Raw genomic sequence first — 13934 nt, 5'->3', positions numbered from 1 at the left:
TCAGTGCAGCTGTATTTCAACTATGAAATACTGAGCATTAATGAAATCAATAAACTAGCAAAATGTTGGTGTGTTTTACCAAAATGTTGCAATAAGAATTTAATTGTTTTGTTCCAGGACATTTGACAATAATACGCTCTTGACTTGACTCTTGACCTAATATTTATGACATTGTTTATTTTCAAGATACAGTATAGAAACAGGCCCTTCAGCCCACTGTCCATATCGACCATTGATCAACTGGTCACACTAGTTCTATGTTATCCCACTTTCTCATTCATTTTGTACACATAAGCCCACTGAGTCCACGACAACCATTCATCACCTATTCACAGTAGTTCTGTTATCCAACATTCTCATCCATTTTGTACACATTTATGGGCAATTTTACAGAGTGCAATGAGCCTACAAACTCGGATGTCTTTTAGGATGTGGAAGGAACCTCACGTGGTCATGGAGAATGCAAACTCCACATTGATAGTACCTGAGGTCAGGATTGAACCCTGACTGGTGTTGTGAGGCAGCAACTCTACCTGCCGCATACAATGCTGCCCATATTAGTATTCTTTGCAGGATTTCTATGCTGTAGATAAGTGGACAGACTGTATTTTACTGAAGCTTCTGTACCATTTAAATTTCCTTTGTAATCTTATTTTTCTCTTGTGTGCGGTCACGCAATTTCTTCAATTACCATTCTTTTCATAGATAATAGACAATAGGTGCAGGAGTAGGCCATTTGGTCCTTCGAGCTAGCACCGCCATTCAATGTGATGATGGCTGATCATCCCCAATCAGTACCCCGTTCCTGCCTTCTCCCCATATCCCCTGACTGCTATTTTTAAGAGCCCTATCTAACTCTCTTGAAAGCATCCAGAGAACCTGCCTTCCTCTGAGGCAGATAATTCCACAGACTCACCACTCTCTGTGAGAAAAAGTGTTTCCTCGTCTCCGTTCTAAATGGCTTACTCCTTATTACATGTTTTCTTTCATTCTACCTCAGTAGCAAATTGTACATGTGTAATGTCTTTTGCAAATTAAACATCCAAATCTTCACAGGAGCTTTAATTTGACAAAGATATATTAGGTTGGATAATCAAATTTTCAGATAATGATGTAGTTGGGGAGGAATCATTTGGACTGGAGGAGATTGCAGAGAGTGCTTGGGCAACAGAAGGTATGGCCTCAAAATCAGAGTTTATGAAAGTCATTGAATGTTGTGAGCTAAAGAATGTTTGCTTACTCGTGGAGAAGGAAGTCATCTCATGCACACATCCCCATTTTTATGCTTTTGCCATTCACCTATGCTAAAGGCTGTTTTACAAAGGCCAATTAATCTACCAACACACATTTGGGAACTGGGAGGTAACTGGTGCACCTGGGAAAACCTGCATGGCCACAAGGGAAAATGCACACACTCCATGGAGAACAAATTAAAGCTGTGAAGTACCAATACCATTTACAACACCACTAATAACTTTTGCAAATTAGCACAATTAGGCAAAGTAAGTAGTACTTTTACAGAATTTTGCCTGTCTTGCTCATAAATGGGCTGTAATATGTTTGAGACTAAAAATGAAGGGTGTGTTTGGCAGTGGCATTAATCAAAGCAAAAATAGCATTGATACGCCAATTTTGGCACTCACCGCCCTGGTGTGGTCACTAAAGACTTGCGTGGGTTCATTGGAGATGCAATCACTGAGAATGCTCTCTTCACTTGGGAAGCACTAAAGCGGAGCTAAGCAGGCCACAAAGATCTTCGCTACCAGTGAAATTCTATTCACCTCTTTTCAATTCTTCAGTTAAAGGACTTTCCAACAGGATTACAGAAGTCATTACATTAAGGTATATTTTCATTATAAGCTCATTCTAGTGAGTTTGTGTACACTGCAGGGAGATTGTATTATTGGCCCCAGTACAGTGCTGTTCTTACAGCCTGAGCAGGGCATGTTCGTATATTTGCTTTCTGAAGAAGGGTCCTGAACCAATACTTCACATATGCATTTTCTCCTGAGATGCTGCCTGACCCACTGAGTTAATCCCGCGCTTCGTGTCTATCTTTGGTATAAACCAGCATCTGCAGTTCTTTGGTTCTACATACTTGTATGCAGACATGATCATATTCAAGGGGATTCAACTGTCATTTTAATTTGGGGTGTTTCATTTATTTTCAGAGAAAAATCGACAAATTTTTCATCCAAGAAAATAAATTAATCACTAGCTAAGATTGAAGCATTTCTTTTTGTAGGAGGAAATAGTGCTCATCTGCCATTTAAATTAATTTGTCGGCTGTGTTACCACAGGTTATGATGGAGGGGGGAGTTCTCGTTGCTATTCAGAGGGTCAAAAAACAAGGAAATAAATCCTGATATTTAAATATGTTGATTTGTTTCAATTACTGTAAATACATTTGTAAAGAATAGGATTATGGTTCATTTTTTTAAATGATGCACAGGAAATAAGTATTGGGCTTTAACACCATTATAACATCCAAGCTCAAAATCAAACTCACGGGACTTGGAGTCAGCACTCATCTCTGTAACTGGATCCTAATCAGTGAGGATAGGGGACAAATCATCGTTAACGATAATCCTCAACACTGGTGCTCGGCAAGGATGTGTTCTCAGTCCCCTTCTTCACTCCTGGTACACCCACGACTGTGCAGCCTTCTACAACTCTAATTCAATTTACAAATTCGCAGACGACACCACCATTGTGGGCCAGATATCAAATAATAATGAGTCTGAGTACAGGAAAGAGATCAAGAACCTTGTGTACTGGTGTCGAAAAACAACAACTTTTCTCAGTCAGCTAGACAAAGGAGATAATGATCGACTTCAGGAAGTGTAGCAATACACATACCTCAGTTTGCATTGACAGCGCCAAAGTAGAGATGGTTGAAAACTTCAAATTCCTAGGAGTAAATATCACCAATGACTTCTCCTGGACCACCCATATTGAAGCAACAACCAAGAAAGCGCATCAATGACTCTACTTCCTAAGAAGGTGTAGGAAGTTCGGCATGTCCACAGCAACCCCGACCAACTTCTGCAGATGCGCCGTAGAATGCATTTTATCAGGATGCATCACGGCTTGGTTTGAGGAGAGCTCCATCCAAGACCGCAATAAATTGCAGTGAATAGTGGACACAGCCCAGACTATCACACAAACCAACCTCCCTTCCATTGACTCCATTTATGCCTCACTGCCTCGGCAAGGCCAGCAGCATAATCAATGACTAGTCGCACCCTGGCCACTCCCTCTGCCCCTCCCTTCGGACAAAAGGTATAGAAGTGTGAAACCACACCTCCATATTCAGGGATAGTTTCTTCCCAGCTGTTATGTAACTGAACCATCCTACCGCAATGAGAGAGCAGTCCCGAACTACTATCTACCTCATCAGGGACCCTCAGACTATCTTTGATCGGACGTTATTAGTTTTGCCTTGCACTAAACGTTATTCCCTTATCATACATCTGTACACTATGACTGGCGCGATTGTAATCGTGTATTGTCTTTCCACTGGCTGGTTAGCACGCAACAAAAACTTTTCACTCCCTCGGTACATGTGACAATAAACTAAACTCAAGTGAGCTACTTTTTTAAGCATCTCACGCGTGGAGATAACACATTGTTGTTTGCAACTCATTGTGGTTTCTGCATTGTTGGTGTCAATTTCACTGCCGCGTTTCAGGACAAAGTTATCAAGTTCGGAACAATTGTACAAATAAAGACACATGGAGTGTTTTCATGTAAAAGATGTTAGAATTACTGCTTCATGGAACATTCTGCCGTACTGCAAGCAGCAGTCAATGACAGCTAAAGTCTGATAGAATTCCACACAAGCCTTAATGATGAAAATAATTTGGAAAATAGCACAATCCGTCTTCAAGTGGCAGCAAAATTATGAAAATGGTTTCTAAGCAGAAATAAAGAATAATGTCAAAGTCAGATTAATATATTTTGGAATATCTAGTCAGTTAATCTTTGAGTGTTAGCTTTTTAATATGTCTGGTTCCAGGCCATACAGTCACGCTGTTGAATTTTTGTCAATTATTCCTGTTAAAAATTAGTATGATTTTGTTTTCACTAAATGTTATCCGCTGAGCTGTGCATTTAACTGAGTTTCAATGCTATTTGAAGATGAAGCGTCCTATTTTACAAATGATTTGTCCTTTAAGAAGGCAATATTTCACGTGAGGAATTCTATCAAACTTCAGTCTTTGATTTTGAAAGAATCAATATGATCACTTTAAAATAAAATGGAAGAGCATCTGAAAGCATATGCTTGACTAGAAACAACTATCGTCAAAAACTTGGGCCTTGGGTGATTTTGGTGTAGTAAACAAGTGCTGCATTCAGTGCTAACTTGAAGGCGGCGCGACCGATATTGCAGCGGCCTCTGCAGTCCATCTTTTTTTTAAAAAAATTTTGTCCCGTTGAGTGTACAGTTTGTAGTGTTTTTTAAATTGTTTTTAACTGTGTATGTGTGGGGGGTGGGGGAAACTTTTAAATCTCTTCCCTGTATGGGGGACCCAACCTTTTCCCTGTCCCCTTGGAGCGGCCTTCAACCGAAACGAACTGGGGGCTCCAGTTGCGGAGCCTGTGGACCTACCATCGTGGAGCTGGCCGGTTTCGGAGCGTGGGGAGCTGTCGTGGCGAGCGGCTGCGACCCGACTCCGGAGCTTCGGAGGGGGGTGGGAGATTGCAACCTTCACGTGGTCCGCCCTGTTTCGACTAATGCAATCAACCTGGCCTGCACACTCAAATAAGATCAAATAGAACAAGTTGTCTGACAACTTAGGCTGTGCATGCCATGCGCAAAAAGAAGAAGTTTCGGAGGCTCCAGCCGCAGGCTTGGTGGATGGTAACATCGGGAGCTCGCGGGTCCCTGGTGGGAGACCGCTTTTCGGAGCTCCTGCAACGGCAACTTCTCCTGCCGGAATTATGGGGTTGAAAATGACCTTGAAAATGGCCTTACATCGCCCAGCACGGCTTTAATGGCCGCGGGATTTGCTAGTGCCCGCCGGGGGCTCCAACATTAAGACGCGGAGCGGGGCCTTACATCGCCCGGCGTGGCTTTAACGGCCATGGGACTTGCCAGCGCCCGCCGGGGGCTCCAACGTCAAGGTCCGGAGCGGGGCCTTACATCGCCCAGCCCGGCCTTAACGGCCGTGGAACTTGCCATCGGCCGCCGGGGTTTTTAACATCGGGAGAAGAATGGAGAGCAGGGGAGAGACAAGACTTTGCCTTGCATCACAGTGAGGAGGAGATTCACTGTGATGGATGTTTGTGTAAATTGTGTTGGTGTGTGTCTTGGTTCTTTTCTTGTGGTATGACTGCAGAAACCAAATTTTGTTTGAACTTCATTTGAGGTTCAAATTACAGTAAACGGTATTGTATTGTATTGTAACACTAAATTCAAAGTCGTGAAAATTCTCACTTATGTGGACATCCTGACTTTAAAGAATATTATTGTGGTCTTCATCTTTATTAATAATCTAAAAGCCCACCCCACTGGATACACAGAGGAGGCTGCTTACCATATACTGTAAGCTGCTTTTGTATCTTGCAACGTATGTCAAATCGAGTAGTGGAAACAAGCCACATGCAAGGATAACATCATCACATGAGGATAATATGACAGAAAAATGAAGTCTGTGTTGGAGTAAGTAGTAGCAGAATGTGCCTAGTGCACTTTACTGATGGGCAGAACTTGTTGATGAAATGAAAACAAAGGAACAAAGCTTTATTTTTTAATACTTTTTTGATACCAAAGTCACTAAACCTTTGGCTTTTGACCCTTCAACAGGAGTTTTTTCTCTGTCAATGCACTTCATGATTATAAATGCCACTATCCAAACTGTCAATCTCCTTTGTTACCTGAGTTTTCCAGTTTGTCCAGGAAACTCCTTCAAGCCTGATAATCATTCAAATAAATCTCTTCTGTGCCTTTTATCTTTATCTTCCTGTAAGATTTGTGTCTAGGCCCAAAAACAATATACCAGTTATAGCCATACCAGTGGTTTGTAAAGGTTCATCATGACTTGTTAATTCTTATATTCCTTGGCTATGTATATGTATCCCAGGCTACTGTATGTTTACTGAACCCAGATCTTTCTCTTTCTGCACCACTGTTAGAATAAACTATCCAGCCCCATGGAAATACACACCCAATGTATCAAATTGGTTCCCAACAGATCCTAACAGCCCATGGAAGTGTTCTGACGGGGATGCCCCAATATTGGTTTATTATCGTCAGGTGTACAGAGATACAGTGAAAACTTTGTTTTGCATGCTATCCAGGCGGATCATAACATACATGAATACAATCATACTATACATGAGTACAATAGGTAGTACAAAGGAAGAAAGGTTACAGTTACAGAGGCAGGGAAGATTAAAAAAAACATACAAGGGACACAACAAGGTAGATTGGAAGATCGGGAATACATTCTTAGCATATGAGAGGTTAATTCATGGGTCTGACAACAGCATAGAAAAGCTGTTTTTTAAACATTTGGTACATGTTTTCCAGCTTTTGTATTTTTTGTCTGATTGAAGAGGGAAGAAGAGAGAATGACCAAGATGTGAGTGATCCTTGATTATATAGGCTGCTTTCCCGAGATGGTGTGAAGTGGAGATAGAGTCAAGTGGGAGGCGGGGGAGTGCTGATTTGCGTGTTGGGTTAGGCTACATCCACACAATAATTTATTGTGGTCTTGGCCAGGGCAGTTGCCATACCTAGTTGTGATGTATCTGGATAGAATGCTTTCTATGGTGTATTGTAGTAATTGGTAAAAGTCTTGGGAGATACAGTATGCTAAATGTCCTTACTCTGCTGAAGAAATAAAGGCATTGATCTGGTTTTTTTGGCCATATCATCTCTGGGGAAATTATTGGTTGCACTTTTGGAGGAGGAGATGGGCAGAGAACAAGGGTGGTCGTACAGTTGAATTTGCAGGGAGTTTGGACAAATAATCCAGGGAAGGATGATGGACCAAAAGTGGTGAACGTGGTTGCATGAATGATTTGGGTCATGTAGACTGGGGGAAGAGAACACTCTGACAATGGCTCCAACAGAAGCAGGAGATGGGGTTTGTGCAACGAATAATCAAATATTTGGGTCTCCTTATGGAAGCACAATAAGTTTGTTTCCAGGAAGGTCCCAAAAAGTGTCAGGTAGGTTGGATTCTGGGTATTCCTTCAGGTTAATATTTTCCAAGAAACCAGGAGTTTCACTTAAAAAATGCTGTTTTTCAAATAGTGATGCAGGATTTTCTTTTTTAAACTATCTGAAAGGGCAGATAAGTTGATTTGAAAATCTCCTCAGAATGATGGCAAAGGGAAGGATTTTGCATTTTTATAGTATCTCCGGATATTCCAAACCCCGTGGCAAATTGAATATCTTGAGCAGATGCAAGATAGCCTTTGCACTTGGAACTGCATATCAGCACCATCCGGTTCTTTTGGAAAGTTAAAATTCAAGCCTACAGATGTTGCCTTATTTGCTACAAAAAAACCCATGAAACACAGGACTTGAAAATGTTAGGCCAAATATTTCCTTTTACCATGCCTGGTTTTCAAAAAGGAACTTTTTTAGAATCCATGTGGGAGCATTATTATTATATATTTTTTACCTTTTTGTTTTTAATAATTACTGTTCACTTGAATTCTGTTCTGGTGATATTAATCATTCAGCACTGCACCTACATGAATATCATTATCTGAAAAACAGATAGAATGTTTGTGGTGGAAAGCGTAGAAGAAAAAGCAGTTGATTTTGTTATCAATTTATTCCAGATATAAATATTGGCAGATTGTTTACAAATTCCACTCAAAAGTGGTAAACCAGTGCAGAAATGCTTTACGTGAAAATTTTGAGTCGTGGAACTATCCAGCATGGAAACTGGCCCTTCAGCCCAAATTGTTAATGCTGACCAAGTTCCCTACCTGAGCTGGTCCCACTTGCCCATGCCAGACTCAAGTCCTTCAAAACTTTACAATCATCTACCTGTCCTAGGCATTTTTTAAATATTAAATTGTATCAGCCTCTGCCACTTCCTCTGACAGCTTATTCCAATACCCTCTATGTGGAAGATGTTGTTCCTTTGGGTCCTTTTCCATTTAACCTATGCCCAACAATTTTGGACTTCACTATACTGAGGAAATGACTGTGGCTATTCACTTTATCTATGCCCGTCATTAATTTATATACCTCTATAACGTCATGCCTCAGTGTCCCATACTTCAGCTTATCCAGCCTCTCTTTATAATTCAAACCATACCTGGTAAACATAGAAAATAGGTGCAGGCCCTTTCGGCCCTTCGAGCCATTCAATATGATCATGGCTGATCATCCAACTCAGTATTCCGTACCTGCCTTCTCTCCATACCCCCTGATCCCCTTAGCCACAAAGGCCACATCTAACTCCCTCTTAAATAAAGCCAATGGACTGGCCTCAACTACCTTCTGTGGCAGAGAATTCCAGAGATTCGCCACTCTCTGTGTGAAAAATGTTTTTCTCATCTCGGTCCTAAAAGACTTCCCCCTTATCCTTAAACTGTGACCCCCTTGTTCTGGACTTCCCCAACATCGGGAACAATCTTCCTGCATCTAGCCTGTCCAACCCCTTAAGAATTTTGTAAGTTTCTATAAGATCCACCCTCAATCTTCTAAATTCTAGCAAATACAAGCCGAGTCTATCCAGCCTTTATAGACCGTTGTCATTGAAGGCACGTGAGTTGCACATACTTTCGTGTATTACATGTACTGCAGATGAAAGGCACGGGAGAATTATGCCTACCTAAGAGATCGATCCATTGTGAGAGGTACGGATCGATCTCTTAGGTAGGCATAATTCTCCCGTGCCTTTGCTAATTATATTTAATAATTACCTTTTTATAATTTTAGTCGGGGTAGGCACTGCCTACCTTGCCTACTCTAACGGCACGTGCCTGGTACCTGCACCTAGAGGTCTTTCTGTTCTAGAACATTCTTAAGGTCCTACCATTTTAATGTGCACGGCTTGCCCTGGTTTATCCTATCAAAATGCAATGCTTACCATTATCTAAATTACACTCCATTTGCTAGTCATGTTGGAAGGAACTGCAGATGCTGGTTTAAACCGAAGATAGACACAAAAAGCTGGAGTAACTCAGCGGGACTGAGTGGAGAGTCTCGACCCGAAACGTCACCCATTCCTTCTCTCCAGAGATACTGCTTGTCCCGCTGAGTTACTCCAGTCAATATTCCATCTGCTATTCCTTTGCCTATTAGCCCATTAGATCGAGATCCTGTTTTAATAATAGATAACGTTCTTCACTGTCCATTATACCACCAATTTTAGTGTCCTTCACAAACTTACTAACCATGTCAGCTACATTCACATTCAAATTGTTAATGTAAATAAAGAACAACAATGGATCTAACTCCAATATCTGTGGTACCCCACTTGTTGGAGGCCTCTAATCTGAAAAGAACAGCATGACCATTGACCTGTTTCCTACCATCAAGCCGATTTTGTATTAAATTGGTTGGAAATGCTGTGCACCCCATGTGATCTTGCTTTCCAGACCAAAGATCTTAGAGCGGTGCAAGATAGGCCACTCCTGCGAAATACAATGGGCTGACGTGTAGTACGCTACGGAGGGGATCCTGGGCATTTTTCACCGCCCATTTTAGTAACCGGAGCCTACCTGACCCGACCCGACTCGCAGTGTAATCAATAGAAACATAGAAATTAGGTGCAGGAGTAGGCCATTCGGCCCTTTGAGCCTGCACCGCCATTCAATATGATCATGGCTGATCATCCAACTCAGTATCCCGTACCTGCCTTCTCTCCATACCCCCTGATCCCCTTAGCCACAAGGGCCATATCTAACTCCCTCTTAAATATAGCCAATGAACTGGCCTCAACTACCCTCTGTGGCAGAGAGTTCCAGAGATTCACCACTCTCTGTGTGAAAAAAGTTCTTCTCATCTCGGTTTTAAAGGATTTCCCCCTTATCCTTAAGCTGTGACCCCTTATCCTGGACTTCCCTAACATCGGGAACAACCTTCCTGCATCTAGCCTGTCCAACTCCTTAAGAATTTTGTAAGTTTCTATAAGATCCCCTCTCAATCTTCTAAATTCTAGAGAGTATAAACCAAGTCTATCCAGTCTTTCTTCATAAGACAGTCCTGACATCCCAGGAATCAGTCTGGTGAACCGTCTCTGCCACTATGGCAATAATGTCCTTCCTCAGATTTGGAGACCAAAACTGTACGCAATACTCCAGGTGTGGTCTCACCAAGACCCTGTACAACTGCAGTAGAACCTCCCTGCTCCTATACTCAAATCCTTTTGCAATGAAAGCTAACATACCATTCGCTTTCTTTACTGCCTGCTGCACCTGCATGCCTACCTTCAATGACTGGTGTACCATGACACCCAGGTCTCGCTGCATCTCCCCCTTTCCCAATCGGCCACCATTTAGATAATAGTCTGCTTTCCCGTTTTTGCCACCAAAATGGATAACCTCACATTTATCCACATTATCCAATGTTGCGGGGCAACAGTTTGTGTGTGTGATATAGGGTTAGATTCATAATTCTGTCAGTTCATACTTCTTGTCAAGAATAAAATTTGACTCTGGTAATTGTCTTTTTTTATGTTTTTTAAATCATTTCTTTTTAAATGGCTCACAAGCAGTGTTTGAGTTGATTTTGTAGTAACCGGAACCTACCGACCTGACCCGACCCGACCCGCAGGGTAATTGACATTGCGGGGGAAGTTTTTGTGTGATATAGGGTTAGATTCATAATTCTGTTAGTTCATAATTCTGTTAATTCTTGTTAAAGAATAAAATGTTTATAAACACACATACATGAATGTGATATAAATGTATATAATCATATAACACACACAATTATATTTCTTCTGATCCAATGATGAACTTTATTTCAGACTAGACAAGGGACATTAAATAAGAAACATTGTAAACCTCCCCGCAACTTCACACACACACTAGGCCTTATCCCCCACCCCACCCCGGCACTCCCTCGCCTGCCCCCACACTACAATGTCTCCCCCCCTCCTATGCCCCTCTCCCCGCTGCCCCAGGCCGCGCACACCCCCTCTCTCCCCGGGCCGCACACTCCCTCTCCCCGTTGCCCCGGGCCGCACACTCCCTCTCCCCGCTGCCCCGAGCCGCACACGCCCTCTCCCCGGGCAGCCCCTCCCTCTGCCCGGCCCCCACACTCCCTCTCCCGCTGCCCCGGGCCCCACACTCCCTCTCCCCGGGCAGCTCACTCCCTCTCCCCGCTGCCCCGGGCTGCACACTCCCTCTCCCACTGCCCCGGGCCGCACACTCCCTCTCCCCGCTGCCCCGGGCCGCACACTCCTTCTCCACGCTGCCCGGGCCGCACACTCCTTCTCCCCGCCCAAGTCAAAGACCAAAGCGAAGATACGGGAGCGGAGGCGGAAACAAAGACCCGATCTTTGGCCGGAAGCAAGATGGCGGGGGCTGGTTGCTAAAATGGGTCCTATAATCACCCATGAATCTGCCCATGAGCGTACTACGCGTTTGCGTGAGAGTAACCCATCTTGCTCTGCTCTAAAATCTTTGTTCCAGACCAGCCTATTATTCAGTACCTTGTCAAAGGCTTTGTAAAGTCTACATAGACAACGTCTATCACACTGAATTGATCTTCTTAGTCTCCTCTTCAAAGAAAAACAACCAAATTGGTGAGAAAACGATTTACCAAGCTAACTGTCCCTGATCAGTCCGATGCATGGACATGTGAGTTGTTTTTGCCTAGGTTTTTTTGTGAGCAATTTAAATAGATGGTATTGCACAGACTGTAAGATGATTAGCGACATTTGTACAAATCACCAATCAAGTACAGGCATCAGAAAATGAATTACAGTTATCAGGGATTGACACAACAGAGCTGTAAAACTCATTAAAAAAATTAGCATTTTAATAAGAAGATTATTATATCTCACATTATAAACGGTGACTTTTGGAGAGTTCTATTGGAGTGGATAATCATTAAAACTGCCGAATCATCAGAGCTCCCGTGGACTTTGTGATGCTTGCAGTATGTGATGCAGCATCCCGCGATGCTTGCAGTATGTGGGAGGGCAAGGACACTGCTGGTGCCTCTGGCTGCTACAAATGTGAGCAGTGCATCCAGGTACAGCTCCTGAAGGACCGTGTTAGGGAACTGGAGAAGCAAGTGGTTGACCTCGGGTTCGTCCGAGAAACTGAGTCTTTCCTCGACAAGTCCTACAGTAAGATTGTTACACCTGAGTTACTGGCAGAGAGAAAGTGGGTGACGGTGAGAAAGGGAGGGAAACTCTTGTGAACAGGTTCGCCCACTTAAAAGCTGTCAGGACAGAAGACGTTATCACACTGAGCGGCGTGCTGGCTTGCGAAGCAAAAAGGGCTGTTGAGCCAAAACCAAAGAGGCCAACGTCAGGCAACGCCATTGTAGTTGGAGACTCCATTGTGAGAGGTGCGGACAGGGGTTTCTGTGGTAACAGACGGGATTCGAGGATGGTGTGCTGCCTTCCTGGTGCCAGGATCCAGGATGTCACGGACAGAGTGCAGAAAATCCTCAAGGGCGAAGGTGAACAGCCGGAAGTGATAGTCCATGTTGGTACAAACGATGTCGGAACGAAGGGGATCAATATTCTGCAGCGTGACTTTAGAGTGCTCGGTAAAATGCTGTAAAGCAGGACCTCCAGGGTTGTTATATCCGGTTTGCTTCCAGTTGCTCGTGCTGGCGAGAGCAGGAACAGGGAGATACGGGACCTGAATGTGTGGCTGAGGAACTGGTGCAGGGGGCAGGGATTTAGATTCTTAGATCACTGGGATCTGTTTTGGAGTGAGGGGGAACTGTGCAAAAGGGACTGATTGCATTTTAACAGGTGGGGGACCAGCATTCTGGCAGGCAGGCTTGCCACTGCTACACGGGTGGTTTTAAACTGAATAAGGGGGGTGGGGTGTCAAATGAGATAGTCGAGGATGGAGTTAGAGGGAAAGAGAGTAAAGGGATGGTTAATGACCCCAGAACTAACGGGAAAGGAATGTTGCCGACCCTTCTCGCCCGTACACTCAATCAATTGTTCAATGCCCCTTAACCCTCTTCCCTCCCCTTCCCCTCCTTACCCCCTCTCTACCTCCTCTTCCCCCCCTCCCCCTCCTACCCTACCCCCCCACCCCTGTCTACCCCTTCACCCTCCCCGCTCTCCTCCCCTCCCCATCCTCATCCCCCCTCTCTCTCTCCTCCCCTCTCCTCCCATTCCCCTCTCCTCTCTTATTTTCCCCCCATCTCCTCCCCCCTCCACCCCCTCTCCTTCCCCTCTCTCCTCCCCTTCTCCATCTGCCCTCCTCATCCCTCTCCCCATCTCCTCCCTCTCCTCTCCCTTCCCCCTCCTTCCTCCCTTTCCCCATCCTTCCTCCCTTCCCCATCCTTCCTCCCTTCCCCTTCCCCCTCCTCCCTTCCCCCCTCCCTGCCCCTCCCCCCTCCCCGCTCCTCCCCCCCCCCCCTCTCTCCCTCCTCCCTCCCCCCTCCTCCTTCCCCTCTAAATAAAATATATGCGACAGGATAGGCATGTGATGTGCTGCAATTATTGTTTGTGATTGCTGATGGAGACTGTTGCAACCACATCTATGTCAGTTCTGTGGCTGAAATTTTTTTAACGTAGGAGCTATTAATTGAGCTGGAGCATAATATTTGGACATTATTATGCATCAACTTACATGGTTACTTTATCAAAGATAAAGATTACCCGTTATTAAATACTGCAGAACTGTTTAGTCAAGACAAACCAGAGAGCGTGACTACGAGTGATGTCCGGTGGTATCTTAATTCTTAAGATAGATGGACCCAACTTAATTTTGAAGATACTTAAGCATTTCACTTTGAACAAGCAAAGCTCAATAAT

General features: G+C 43.9%; 1 protein-coding gene across 1 annotated transcript in view; it reads left to right on the top strand.

The window, feature by feature from the left end:
- The window catches only part of LOC129702872 (uncharacterized), a 104301-nt gene that overhangs the window by 3001 nt on the left and 87366 nt on the right, over positions 1–13934 (top strand). The gene's annotated exons all lie outside the window — the stretch shown is intronic.

The sequence above is a fragment of the Leucoraja erinacea genome, chromosome 13 (genome assembly GCF_028641065.1).
Source record: "Leucoraja erinacea ecotype New England chromosome 13, Leri_hhj_1, whole genome shotgun sequence".
NCBI classification, from domain to species: domain Eukaryota; kingdom Metazoa; phylum Chordata; class Chondrichthyes; order Rajiformes; family Rajidae; genus Leucoraja; species Leucoraja erinaceus.
Note: the sequence above shows the minus strand (reverse complement) of the source record. Positions and strands in the feature narration are given on the sequence as shown.